Raw genomic sequence first — 14,886 nt, forward strand, 5'->3', positions numbered from 1 at the left:
TTTCCACCATATTCCTAGTTGTGTGGCTGTAGAACTGACTGAAGGTTCTCCACTAAGACAAAAGTAGAGTGATTTGTTTTATTGTCGAATCGTATGTAGCTAGCAGCTTTTTAGGTAATTCGTCCTTATTTTTGTCAGTTTTGTTTTTTTAAGCTTTGGCACCTCTTGTGTTGTTTGCAGTTTTACCCAGGAGTGTGTTGTCAACATGCAACCAAAGTGAAACTGGATTGTTCCTGCGATCGGTGGCTCACAGGAACCACCGATCCTTTTCGACAGGTGAGGAAACCAAGATGAATAAACTGAAAAAGATCACAGAATTAACGCTTGTTCATTTCACTTCTTCAACACGGAGCCCACGGAGCGTACCGTACCCGACCCGGCTCTGACCAACGGCCAGAGCAGAAACATGGAGGAAAACATTGTCAGCACGTCTGGGCAAGTACACCTTGCTGCAGCAAAAAGAAAGGGGCGGGGACAGACCACTGTGAGTGGTCACTCCGGAAGTGAAGGGGGCGCTATTTCCTATATTATCCGCGTTCTCCCGTTTAAATTTTCTTTTGAAATCTGTGATATAGCTTCATCTGTAGGAAGGAGTTTCACTCTCAGCATGTATTTCAACTTCTCTTTTTTATTTACTTCAGCGCAGCTCACAGCTTTTAACAAATGGGCTCTTTGCACTTAAGGCGTTGACATCACATCTCCAGGAGCTAATGCGGCTAACTTTTTTCCGCTTTGAGTTACCATGACTGGTAGAAAAGACTAAGTCGTATTTCAGATGCAAAAAAACAATACTATTAACATTGTTGTCTTCCTAATATAATGGGCTTTTAAGTTTTCGTTAATTTCCAAGCGATCCTGAATTAAGAAGACGGCTTGTAAATATCTGTCGCTACCAGCTAACGCCGCACAGCAAAGTTTGCAGCCTTCACTTCACTCCGGATCAGCCTAAAACTACCGGGGATACGGATGGTAAATAAAGGAGCCTCCCTGAGTTATTTCCATGGAATCACTTCTATATTCAGCCTGAAAGAGTTTATGGGAACGAGAGAGCAGACCAGAGCCAGACAGCCGAGCGACTGATCCGCCTGTACATCCTGCTGTAAACACCGTCCTATCTGAGCTCTTCACAAGAAACATGAAAAGGTAATAAAAAGAAATAACATGGAGACATGAAGCAACACGGTCATATTTGAAGCAACTTTGAACCTTAACAGCTGAACCAGATCTCTGACACCAGAGTTGCGCTATTGTCAAGCTATGAGGCTTGTTGTGCTTCGTCAGGCTTCTGAAGTAAAAAGCCCGAACCGTAACCTCCCCGTTAGTCTGTGACACTAACGACAATAAACACACATAATATACTTGAAAATAAGATAAATACATTGTCTGTTAGAATGTTTAGATACTTAAATAGCACATTTTACAAGAACAATGTCCGAGCATATTGCCTACTAGCATAAGCTAACGTTAATGTTAGCCACAAAGTTTAAGTAAAACTCACCTTCGTGTCAGTGAATGTATAACGAGGCGAACATCTTAAAACCTTTCTCCAGCTGACTTGTTGGGGCTTCGGATCGATGTACAAACCTTGGCCAAGCATTGCAAGCACCTAATGTAAATGATATTTGTATTGGATCGGAAACAATCGAGCCGCTTTACCTCCATTCCTTAGCTTTCTGTGTACTTCTAAATCTGCTTCTTAGTCACATCTTTTCGGGCCTGCTACTGCCTCTAGTGGCATGGGGGTGGTAACACAACTAATATAATTATGTCACTAAACGAGAATACCACAAAATCTTTATTATTTACTATTAATTTCGCCATTACTGGCAACGTGAAAGATAAATTATCTTCTAAAATACCATATTTTTCTTCAGGATGTAAAGCTAATTAGGTGACATAAAGAACACCTTTATACATTATAAATAATATCTATATATCTCCATCACTTATAGGAGGAAGAAAAGAAATAAGACATGAAAAACAACATTATCAACAACAATAAAAATACCATATACAATGTATACATAAGAAATTTAATTGAGCAAAAGTCAATAACGAACAAATTAATTAGGTTCACTGACCAATAGCCAGGGTTGTTAAACAAGCAATAATCCACATTTTTGTTTTGTTGGTAGAGTCCTATATATAGGAAAAAATATGATTAAATTATTTAGTCTTCCAAGGTGGACTCTAAAACAATAAAATAAAACTCATTAATAGAATCACAATATCAACAATTTGTGCATCAAGTAAACACTTAGCATGCTACAGTTAAATGTTATCATTTAGTTTGGCTAAGGATAATTATTGCACTGTCAATGAATGACTTCTAATAGATGTTCTATAGTTACCAGAGGAACACAGTAACGCCTTCATGAGCTCAAACTGACGAAAGAAAGAGGGTGGATGGTCTAAACAGTTTAGACAGAGTTGTTTTTGGTTTCACCGCTATTTACCTACTATTTTTCCTGCTCTTCAAAGTATTCTTAAAAGATTGTCTGTTAGTCTGCAGCTCATGTGACCAAACCAACTGAGGAGATGAAAAGCTAAAGAACTCAACAGTTAAAACTTGAGATGACTTAAAACTTAAGTTAAATTTTTAAGTTTTAACATTTTAACTCATTGTTAAAAATACTTAACTAGAGGTAATGTTAGCTAATGTTACCTCTAACTAACTAGAAGTTTTGCACGAGTTGCACTTGTTAGGTAACCCCAAGATCACTGGGTCTTCTTAAAAGATAGAGTGATGTTTCTTAAAAATGTAGCCAGTGTTCTCAGCAAAATTGAGCAGACTGTCCAGGAATGATCCAAGGTATTTAAAATGTGCCATAGTTTCAACAGGTTGGCCAACGAGTGAAACTGGAACCACTTTCAGGCCTTGTTTATGTCATTTAATTAGCTCTACTTCCTTAAGAAAATTAAAAGGTATGGTGTTTTGTGAGGGACTTTATCTTTTGCGGTTCTAGTTATGCGAGAATTAATAATAAATAATAAAAACTTTGGTATTCTGATTTAGTAATGTATTTATATTAGTTGTGCTACCATCCCCACGCCACTACAGGCAGTAGTAGGCCCGAAAAGATGCGAAAAAGGAGCAGATTTAGAAGTACACAGAAAGCAACGGAAATTGTTAAAAACTGTGAGCTGCGCTGAAGTAAATAAAAGAGAGAAGTTCAAATACATGCTGAGAGAGAAACTCCTTTCTAAAGATAAAGCTACATCACAGATTTAAAAAGAAAATTAAACAGGAGACCGCGGATAATATAGGAAATACCGCCCCCTTCACGTCCGGAGTGCAATGGTCCCATTTCCAAATAAGGTAAGAGACTGACAGTGGTCTGTCCCCGCCCCTTTCTGTTTGCTGCAGCGAGGTCCTTCTCCGTCTGGGAGCCAATCAGGTAGATGCATCTTTTTTATGATATATCATTGTATGATGTTCTGATCTTTCCTTTCAGAGTTGTATTCTTAAAGTACAACAAATAATTTCCACTTAAAAATCATCAAATACAAAATAAACAAATGAAATTATATTTTTACCCTCATATTTTCGCAGCTAAGATGACGTTGCTACTATGATTGCGGTATACAGCTAAAGTGTAAAAACTGATGTCCCCACATGTTATATGTTTGCCTATTATGTTTATTTGCTTTGCAAGAGACCATTTTGTTCATTTTTATCCTGCCTTACTTTCTATTAGATACTTACTCTAACCAGAAACAATTTACGTGGTCTGTGCTCAGCGTGTGTTTTACACAGGAAAATCATGGGTGGTACACAGCCTCCTACCTCCTTTTTCTGTGTAAACAGTGATTAGTTTTTGCATAAATAACCTCTAAATGCCAACATGACAGCGGTTTGGAGGTTCATGAAACGATGTTTGCACAGACACCTACGACGTTTTATTGAGAGTGGAGTTGAACTGGTAGAAGTTGCTTTTGTGGCTTTTCGGGGTAAATGTTGACGTCAGACTCCAGGACAAACTAACCTGAGTTTATCCTAAATGAAAATGCCAGGAGTGTTTGTCTAATTCTACAAGTGAGATCTCACTCACTGCTTTTACATTAAATTAAAAGCTCTTTTATTGAGCACCTATTGGTGTTTAAGCGTGTCTTTTACCAAACACCTTTTCCCAATGTCATCCCCACTGCTACACTCACAACTAGTGTTGAACTTTACCTTTAGTCCATAATTTGAAGACCCAAAATTCAAATGTTCAACGACTACATTGTAAATATTAGATCATGCCTAAAACATTTTTGATATGAAATAGGGCATTACAGATTTTTTTTTTTTTTTTAAGCAAACCAAATGTTTAGATTTGTCAGTGTTGAGGTTTCATCGTGTTATGACTTCAAATAATCTGGTTGTATTAGCTCCTGTTCATCAAAATAGGTTATTAGGAAACTTCCATTGAAAGTTAGGGAGTAGGTGTGCAAAATAGGGAGAAGTTGTGAAATGGGATACAACTAAAGATTGATAATTATAGTCCCAAAGGTTGAAGACCATCAAGCTGAACATGATAATGATTTTTTTGGGTTTGTGAAAACCTTTATCTGGGGGGGGGGATCATACAATTTTAATTTGCTTTAAAATGATAACAGTACAATTTGATGATCTGAATGAATGAAATATTCTCATTGAATACTTTGTTCTGTACAAAGTTGAATGTGCTGACAACAAAATCACACAAAAATCATCAATGGAAATCAAATTTATTAACCAATGGAGGCCTGGATTTGGAGCCACACACAAAATTAAAGTGAAATGTTCCCTTTATTTTTTGAGCAGTATATATATATATATATATATATATATATATATATATATATATATATATATATATATATATATATATATATATATATATATTGACTACAAAAAAAATCCATGTTTGAAGAGCCAGACAGCCCTTCCTTTTTCCATCATTACAGGAATTTATTTAGGTACCTCAACCCCTTTGGGGAACGTTGTAAGTCAAAAGAGTCAAATCGGTTTCATCTGCAGTGTTGTCTGTGAAGAAAATAAATGTAACTTTTCCCCAGTTCCTGTGCAAACTTACTCTGTCTAATCATCTCTAAAAGCTTGACAAGCTGTCGAGATGACAGCTCGAGGCACGCTGCTTTCCTCTTCCGTCGAGGTCTAATCGAGGTGGTGGCGGGTTTGTAATATGTGCTGAGGTGTCTAAGGAAAGCCAAGAAAAGAAGTGCAAGAGAAGGTGGGGGTCTTTTGGAAAATCAATGAATGCATGAAACATAGCGGTGGTCCACCTGAAAGGGAACATGTCATCAATTAAACAAACTTGGCGAACAGGGCCAATTCATCAGAGCGCGTTGCGGATCAGCTATTGGGTTCAGCTTCGACGTGACAAATGCCGGACCTCCTCTGTGTTCCCAAGGTTGCGGATCGATAGAGATCATCATTGTGATGTGGATCTTTTATCTCACAACCTGCTTCCTTAAGCCTTATATTATTCTGACCGCAGAAATTTCAAAGGGGGGCGGAAGGGTGAGAAGGGCACGAGCCTGATTTAGTCTTTTGTTCGCAGAAGTTTCATGGCATTATTTGTCCAAACAATTGACTTTTGATGGCCTCACTGACCAGACGATTTGAGAGCCTTTTTTTTTTCATGAGTCATAACTTCACAAGCAGTTTGTGAAAAAAAAATCCAAGCAAGTTGAGAACACTCTTGTTAATATAATTGCTTGGTAAGGACATCGTCTCGTATGCCTACTTCCCCTTAGTGGCACTTATTCAGATACATCAAATCCGACTGTGAGGAATCCCTCCTGGGTTCCTATTGATCCGAGCCATTATGGAATTCCATGCCAATAAACTGTCGTGACTTACTGTAACAATTCAATGATTAGGGCTCCAGCTCAGTCATATGACTAAGAGGAGCTTCCTCATTATCAGAGGCCATTATGAGATTTACAATTGAGTTGTTCAATGATTAACAGCGGGTCATTTCATCTTTTTATCGGCTTGGTTAGCCGTGCTCCTGATGTATGGACAGTCCAGTCTCAATGTGGTATGTTTATCCTAAGACAATTATTTGTCTTTTTCTTTTATAAAAACTAAACTCAATTTCTGGTTTAAAGTTTGATTTGTGAAAGTCTATTGAATATTTCTCGGTCTACTAACATTTTCACCACCAAACAATAAAACGGTTTTCGTCCTTTTGAAAGTGAAAACTAATGTTAAACCAACCGACATGTTGAATTTTTTTATCCATCCTGTACGTTTCGCTTATTTGAGATTGGGTCATTGGCGAAACAAATCTGGAAAGCAGATCCAGACATACCTCTTCTTACATACATTCTCCAGTTCATTTTTAGTTATCTACAAATGGAGGCTGTGTTGGAGCGCATTGAAAAACTTTTATTTTTGTACCATCTTCAGAGACTCCTCTGGACCAGAAATTGAGAAACTGACACTCGCATCCAACCCCCCGCTTCACACTCAGCTGCAAACAAAGTGAATTTTTTGTACTATGAATGCGTCTATCTAACCACATACAAGAAAGAAAAAAAAGAAGTGTGCCTCAAAATGGAATAAGTGGAGAACTGACAAGATTTATTCCTACATGGCATAATGCATTCGAAACACCTCATGTCGGAGGGCAAATAATTTCATGTAACATCATGAAGCTGTGACAAAATCTATTGATTTGCCTGCTGGAGCATAAATATTTGTCTTTTCATGCTTATGGAACCAAAACTAGCAGAATAGGGAAATATAGTTTTATGGTGATTTATCAAATTGCTCTTGAAATGAATGATCATCAGCTTAAACAACACCAAAAGGAAAGAGCTGTATATTCATTCATTACCATAAGAAGTTATTATTGTGTCACATTTCTTAAAGTCCCTTTCTTTTTTTTTTGAGAACTTATTGGCCGTTTGAACGACTTCATGGGGTTCCTGCAAAGAAAACAGCTGATAAGCATATAGTAAACATGTCGTCAGCATAAACTACCGGAGTGATTTTAAACCAAACCTGCATGCGGCCTCGTTCTCGAGATGCTCGTTCTTCACACGTCTTGTGCTCTGCCTTTGTCAAATCAGTTCAGTTCCTGTACGATGGGCTGAAATGCTACACCTGGTCTGTGGTGGTAAAATATGCATGCAGACACTATCGGTTACATGCTTCTAGTCTGCTCCAGCTGGGAGAAAATGAGGATATTACAACTCACTCTGTGTTTCACCAGCCAGCCCTAGTTTCCCAACACTGATTTGAAACAGCTTCTGCTATCTGTTGTTCATTAGATGAGATCTCAGCCTCTGATGCAACTGCAGGAATGAATAAAAAGCCTTTAAAACGAAAAATAAAAAAAGGAAAAGCTAGACGTAGCAGTAGCAGTCTGCAAATGTTGCACGGTCGGTTCTCGTTGTGACTTGCAGCAATTTTGGATCGGACTTAGAAATCCAAATATCATGCGACAGATCAGTATTGCCATGTTGTTAAAAAGCGGTGACAGCTGTGGAGCATTTGCGTTCTAAACCTTTGCTGGAAAATTTTTCTCTTAAGCAAAAAAAAAAACAACAAGTGATAGAGAAGCACAACAGAAAGCAGAATGATGCAGATCACTGGAATTGGATGGATCCTGCAAGTACATTACGGTGTACATAAAAAAAAAAGAAAGAAAGTCAACCTCAGCACATCCCGCAACAGGGTTTTCACTCATGCTGCTTTTGATGCTTCCTGATTGGGAACAGGGCTTGCTGATGTGTGGAATCTGAAGAGTTGGGAGTTGTCAGTGTTGGTGATTGACATGATGCGGGGATCAATGGAAAAGCCTTGCTTCGAAGCAATAATCCATCCAAAGTGATCACGTTTGAAATTGCCTAGGGGTATTGATTATATGTGCAGGCCCAGAAAACACCATACGCACAGCAATAATAACCAAGTTGGCCTGGGAAGCAGATTTTGTCCCTGTTATTATGAATTGCTTGTTCGTTTCATTTCCATTATGTGACATGCTATGAATTAATTGAAGAATATTCAGTTTATGTCATAAGTTAAAGCTGCTGCTTCCTGTTCAATTCAACGACGTCAAAATCAGTCCCAAAGCTAACTGCTTTACCTCAGATGTAAAGTTTTGCTTGATCTGCATAAGAGGACCATTTGTGCCATCAGATCCTCCATCTATCTATTCAGTACACCTGGTGACTGTCTCTAGTTTTCACTGGATGAGAGGCGGGTGACAGGGAAACACAGAGACACACAGGGCAGGCGACCATTTATACACATTCTTACATAAGAGTAACTTAGACATACAAATCAGCCAAACCAATGTTTACTCAGCGCGGGAGGAAGCTGGAATACCCACAGATCGCATGTGGGGTTCCTCAAGGCTTCATTCTTGAGACATTTTTGTGTATCTATAATTTGCCTCTTGATTATGGAGTACATCCTCTTCCATTATGCTTATGCTGATGTCACACAATTTTATAAGTCTCTCTCACCGCCCGTCTGCCGTCCCTCATAGTACCCGAGCCAGTGTGTTCATAATATCAAAGCGGATGGGATAGAGTTTCCTCCAACTTAACGCGGAAAAGGCTGACGGTTATGCTTTTGGTTCCAAAAATAGTAAAGGCCAAAGGGAAACCAAGGTGTCGTCATGGAGTTGGCCCTAAATTTTAACATCCCAATAAAGTCTATTAACATTACTCATCCTAGTACCATCTTGAAAATATTATCTAAGTAAGAGGATTTGCTGTCAAAACGAAACTGTGCGCACTTTTTTTTTTAATTTTCAGTAGGTTGCATTACGGTAATGTGTATTTACTGGTTTCTGTACAAGGAGTCAATCAGGCAGCAGCAACCCATTCAGAAGGACAATAATTTCACACTAGTCCTTAGAAAGATGTTGGTCTATAAAAGATGTTGGTCTATAAAACTCTGAATAGTCTTGGGCCTAAATACATTTCCACCTCCTACATTATCAGAGCCCCATTCACTGCTATGTTCCCAGGATCAGAACTAAATAAGGCAAGGCAGCATTTAGTTTTAAAACGGCTCAGCTACCAACCAAACTCCCTAAATCTATATCTATGTGTCTTAATAATTTGACTTATCTTGTGCATGGATGTTTTTACACCTGTAAGCTTAACTCTCCCTTAGTAGCCCAAATGAACAGTTCATTACTGGAATAAACTCCACGTCCTGTTTAATGGCAGTCATGTTGGACTTTTAGTTTGGGACCTCTGACTTTCCAAATCAGAACTTAAAATGACGCTTAAGTTCATTTTTCTGCGTGGGAACTTGGAAATACCCATTATACTTTTAAGTTCAAATAGAACTCTGTCTACAGCAAGGTAAGAAAAAGTGACATAGAGGAGGAGCGGGTTGCCATTTTAGCCACTGACAACACAGTATGTAGGACAAAGCTGTACATGATCACAGCGGACCATTGCATTACATCTTATCATTTCCTCTAGAGCTGAAACTTAAACTGAAACTCATCAATAATGCACCCATGATCTCCCATTTAGAAGCTCTCAATGGCAGCTCAAGCTACTGCTGTAATTCTTCACCACCCTCCGCCGCAACTTCAACAAAAATGTCTCCAGCGACGGCCTAAAATGTCCCGGACGTTTATAAAGTGAGTTGTTGCTCTGCTCGGATCCCGCCATTCGTCAGGCAGCCGAGATTCATTCGGCCTTTTTATTAAAACCGACACCAAATTAAAGTCCCCTAATGAGCTTTTCCGTTACCATGTCCTGTTGTCCAAAATAAAATATCACGCCTTGCGTCTGGGCAAAATAATATTGAAGACCGAACGTGGGTGAAGGGTGCTCCTCTCTTCATCTCTCTTAAGGTGCACCTGAATTATTAATTACCCAGAATCTGGTTAAGCAGTGTACATTTTCCTAAAGGTCAGAAAGTTCATTAACTATGAGCTGCCATTGATTGTGTCCTTGTGTATTTCTCTGCCCGGTGTAGGCTTACAACTGAGGATATGTAACTGTTAAAGCAACGCGCTCTTCTTTTGTTCAGTAAAACTAAACATATACTTGGTGTTTTGCTGACAACTAAATCAAAATTTTGCTTGAGAATAAACCTGCTTAACCAGGTTAAGGAAGTTCATAGGGTCCAGGTTCTGGAGGCCTTTTGGACTCCTCTCCCTCCCCCCAACCCGCCAACGTATCTCGAAACTGAAAAAAAATCCACTCCGAGCACGAAAGCCCCAGTATCTGTTTCAAAACAGGCCGCTGGCGTCGATCAGCGTGGTGCCGATAAAGATCTGTATTTTGATTGAACGAGTGCAAAACTACTCATACTTTACACAAGCGACTTTGATGTCAGCCCGTTTAAAATCATATCAGATGCTGAGAGGGACGGGGGAAAGAAAAGAAAGAAAGAAAGAATGAAAGAAAAGGAAGAAAAAAACCCGCCCCAATCAGCGGAGATGATTTCATAAAGAGGGCTCTTGGGTTTCAGCTTCATAAATAACTCATGGTAATCCCATATTTCTCTGACTTCTCTCATTTGAGCTTGAGATGGAAAGAGGGCAGTTGTGACAAACATTGTTAGCCTTGCTGCCAAGACACCCTGACCTGGATTTATATGTCTTGGCTGCTCTGGTTTCTTTGTGGAAGAACCTATGAGGTGATGTCCCAAGTTACTCAAATACCTGCTCCGTTATAATCCCTCACATGAAATAAAGTGCAGTTGTGGGCACCCAATGGCTTTTTTTTTTTTTTTTTTTTTCAAACTGCATTTGGGAGGACAGGGTCTTATGAGCTGCAGCGTTCCAAAAAGGTAAAAGTACAACAATGAATGACAAAACTAGAAATGTAATGAAAATGCTAAAATTATAATCATTATTTTTTGAGTGAAAATGCATTATGATTATCATTAACCATTTGGTTAGAAATGTATTAAATATTTTAAAAAAGTATGTTTTGAAGATGAAGCCCAGAGGATTGTTCTCCTTTGCATCATTAAATGTGATATTCTTCTGATTATTAATTACATACGCACAGGCAGAATATGTTCTGTTTAGTTTTATATCTGTGTTTAGCTACAAGGTTTTTTTTTTTGTTTTTTGTTTTTTTTCAAAATAAGAGTCACAGTGAGAGGACGAGGCAGAATAAAAAATAAAAGCATTGAAATGTCTAGATTTGCTAAATTTACACATGTAAACTATCAGCTATTGTAAAAGCAATCGAACAAATCTCTCCACGAGTGAAGCAGCTGAATCAGAGCGTACTAATGAGCTTTCTTAAGGGGAAGATTTTTTTTTTTTTAAGTTGCCATTGGTAACGGTTATCTTACCACTAGCAAAACAGGTCATATCTCTGTGAGCTTGTTGGAAAAAATAAATAACATCACAAAGTGACTGAAGGCTACAGCAGCTCTGGGAATGGGAAAGCTTTAGCTTACTGTAGGCTGGAGACTCCAACATAACTTCTTGAAGTAACAACGATTTTGTTAGCCTGAATAAAACAAGAGGTTATGATGCCAGAATCATTTCAAATGATTAATATTCACAGCCATTGTATTATAAATATAAACTAGTTCTGGTTGAGTTGTTTAGAATTTGTTAAAGTCTGATAAATGGGGGAATACATTTGATTCACAATTATCTCGCCTACTTCTATCTATATCTCTATCTATACTTCTAACTATCTGAAGTAGCTCTTTAAATTAGCATTAGCCACTTAGGCCGCTAATGCTACCTTTAGCATTAGCGGCCTAAGTGGCTAATGCCACAGGGAAAGAGTTTCTTACATCATTTCCTGCTGCAAGTATTGATGTAATAAACATTGTAAAATGTCATTGTTGTGCTGTTATAATACCAGGTGTTTTATTTAACACCTGGTGTGTTTTGGTGGTTGAAACGTTACTTCCACCAACTTCCCCATATCACGGCGAGTATAACGAACAACTGAAACGTTCCAATTTCTCTTTAGGGTTGATTCAAATACATTTTTCATTGTTTTTTTTGTTTTTTTTACTTTATAACTGTAATACTAACAGTTCATCATCATAAAAGATGGTGAACCTTTCATCCCTATATGGGACACACATCTCTCTCTCTCTCTCTCTGCAAGAACTTTTTGAACCGGCTTGATTCATAAGTCAGAGGTACTCCTGCTGAGACTTCTTCCTACATGTGCAATTTTCCGAAGCCAGACACTTGCCAAGCAATAATTATGCTGAAGTTTTCAATTACACTCCTTCCATTTCATTAACAAAAAATGTTTGGCTATTGTATAATTAGATATATGAGCTTACCACCTACATTTAACATTGCCACTACACAGCAGCTTGATGGAAAACAGAGGAAGATTTTAGCATGTGTGCACTTCCAGTGGTTCAGTAGCCCTGCTATAAAGGAAAGTCAGCTAGACATTATAAGGCTGTCTTCCCCTCCTCCATTTTTTTTCCCATCGTTTGACATGGTCCTCTAATCTGCCCAAGCATATACAAGCCTATAATTGAGTATCATGAAATGCTGGGAGGTTTTGTTAACATGCAAAGCACACGTTATCGGTTGTTGGTGCTTATAATTAACATGTTACAAGGTGTTACAAGATCGCATTAATACCAGCCATCCTGGTGAGATGCTGTTAGTTACCTTAGAAGCCGGTATTAAATTAAACTAGGAAAAAAAAAAGCTGTAAAATAATAACTGAATCTTTCTTTTTTTTTTTCTTTTTTTCACAGAATGCTTTGCACTTTTGGTTTCCCCCGTTTCTGCACTTGCGCTGTGTGACCGGTGGATGATATTATATAAAAAATTTACCTGTCTGTCACTGCGGTTATCTTCCTCATCTTAAGTGGCCATACCCTGTCACCACACAGGCTTGGGTTTCAGCGCAGTTGCAATCCAATACACGTCAGAGAAACTCTCCTCTGTCCTGTCATTTTGCCTGTTTCCTTTCACATCTACAGCAACAGGCTTCCACTGGAGGCCAAAACGGCCCTACGGTGCCTTTTGAAAGTAATAAATTGGTGTCTTCTCCGAAAGACCAACAGAGGTTCTGCTACACCACGGCAGGGAATCTGTCTGGCCTTTGTGGAAGAGTGACAAGAAGAAAGTCATGGAAATGCATCTTTTCTAGTCATACTAACAACTCGAGTGTTTTAAGTCAGAGCCACATTCACCCACTGATCGGTAGGCGGTTCACCATCCAGTACAAACAACCCTAAACATACAGCCAGAGTTACAATGGAATGGTTTTGAACAACAAAAATGAATATTTTAGAACGGCTCAGTCAAAGCTTAGACCTGAATCCATTAGAGAAATAGTGGTAAGATTTAAACACCACTGTTCAGACGCTCTCCATTCAATCTGATTGAGCTTGAGCAGGTAAACGGGTTTTACATCAGTGCCCAGCGTTGGACTATATACACTGACTGGTCATGGTAAACTGAACCCTCTGACCACATGACTGGACATCTTTCAGCCACACTTAATGCTCTCCACTATCTGTCAAAGTTAGGCTTCAGTATTATGTATATGAGCCCTAATTCCCTGTCATTAGTGATACTAATTGCATTATGGTGGTCATCAGTTGCAAAAATGATCTGAGAGTGGTGTCCACTTTTAAGGCAATTTTGATACTAAATGGATTTTGCCTCTTTGTGCATAAGAGCAAGTCCCCTCAAGCCTGTACTAATTACATCCATAATCAAATGCATTCTGTGTCTCCCTGTTAATGACATTGATCTTTCGGAATATCCGAGCCTATATTCTGCGAGATTATTGGATAAAGCGCAGGGCGAAGTCTGCGTGACCCCAGGAGGAAGACGTTGTTGCAGACATAAGTGGGTATTAAATGGATATAATTGACAGTGACCCTTCCTGGCACTCTGAGCTGCCGAGGCCTTTGGTCCGTGGATCATACAGCAGAGGGGGGTGAATTAGCATGGGTTAGGAAAGGGAAAATTAAAATTAAGAAAAGGGAGATGGGCTGTGAGATTGATTACTGCTGAGCCGGGGGGCTTACCGGCAGATATGGGCTGGAGAAGAAGATTTCAGGCTCAACTGATGAGGCAAAATCCATCATTTAGGAACTTTCCCATTCAATTTCACAATGAAAGCTTCCTAAGGTGGGCCTGTTTCTACGTTTTTCTGAACTTTAAAGCAAATAGATGATCAGAAATCTACACTCTTAAGAGTTTTTGCTAATTTTTCACATTATATTATCAAAGTAATACTTTATAACAGAGATAGCCCATAATTTGCTGTGCAGGACCTAACCTTAACCTTTGATATGGTTGACCACCAGAACTTGCTTGCCAGGTTGAGGTGTTGAGCTGACATATCACAATCTGACCTGCAGTGGTTTTCTTCATATCTTTCTGATTGTTGGTGATGTTTGGCTGATTTAAATTGTAGATCTTCCTTCGGCCATCTTCATTTTGGTGTACAGAACTGGAAATTATTATTCATACATTTGTTTCATTGAGGTTAGATTACTGTAACTTATTATTCCCCTGCCTAAATATATTTGACAGTATAAGTACTAAATTGAAGACTACATCCTTGCCACAGGAGGCTATACCCATTCTTAAGGCTAGTCGCAATATTAATTTGCTTTAGCGTTGGAGAAGCATGTCTGGACTGGTCACCCACTGGATTGCCTACTTCCTCTGCTCTCCATTAGCACTGACAGGCTAGCATTAGCCTGAGATAGGATGCTAGCTGTTAGCTTTTTTAAAAAAAAAAAGAACTTAAAACTCTTTTTACAGTTACATTTAATTAATTATTTGATGTACTGGGGTTTAATGTTTTAGGTTTTCTCCTGTATATTACTTAGTGACTTATGTCTTGATAGTTGCTATCTAAGTAGAGTTTTACTTACTTTTGCACAGCAGTCAGCTTATACCGTATACCTTTCAGAAAACTGCTTAGGTAATTACTTTTAAA

This window comes from Poecilia mexicana, unplaced genomic scaffold, assembly GCF_051168715.1.
Source record: "Poecilia mexicana isolate PSO_F unplaced genomic scaffold, ASM5116871v1 scaffold_16, whole genome shotgun sequence".
Taxonomy (NCBI): domain Eukaryota; kingdom Metazoa; phylum Chordata; class Actinopteri; order Cyprinodontiformes; family Poeciliidae; genus Poecilia; species Poecilia mexicana.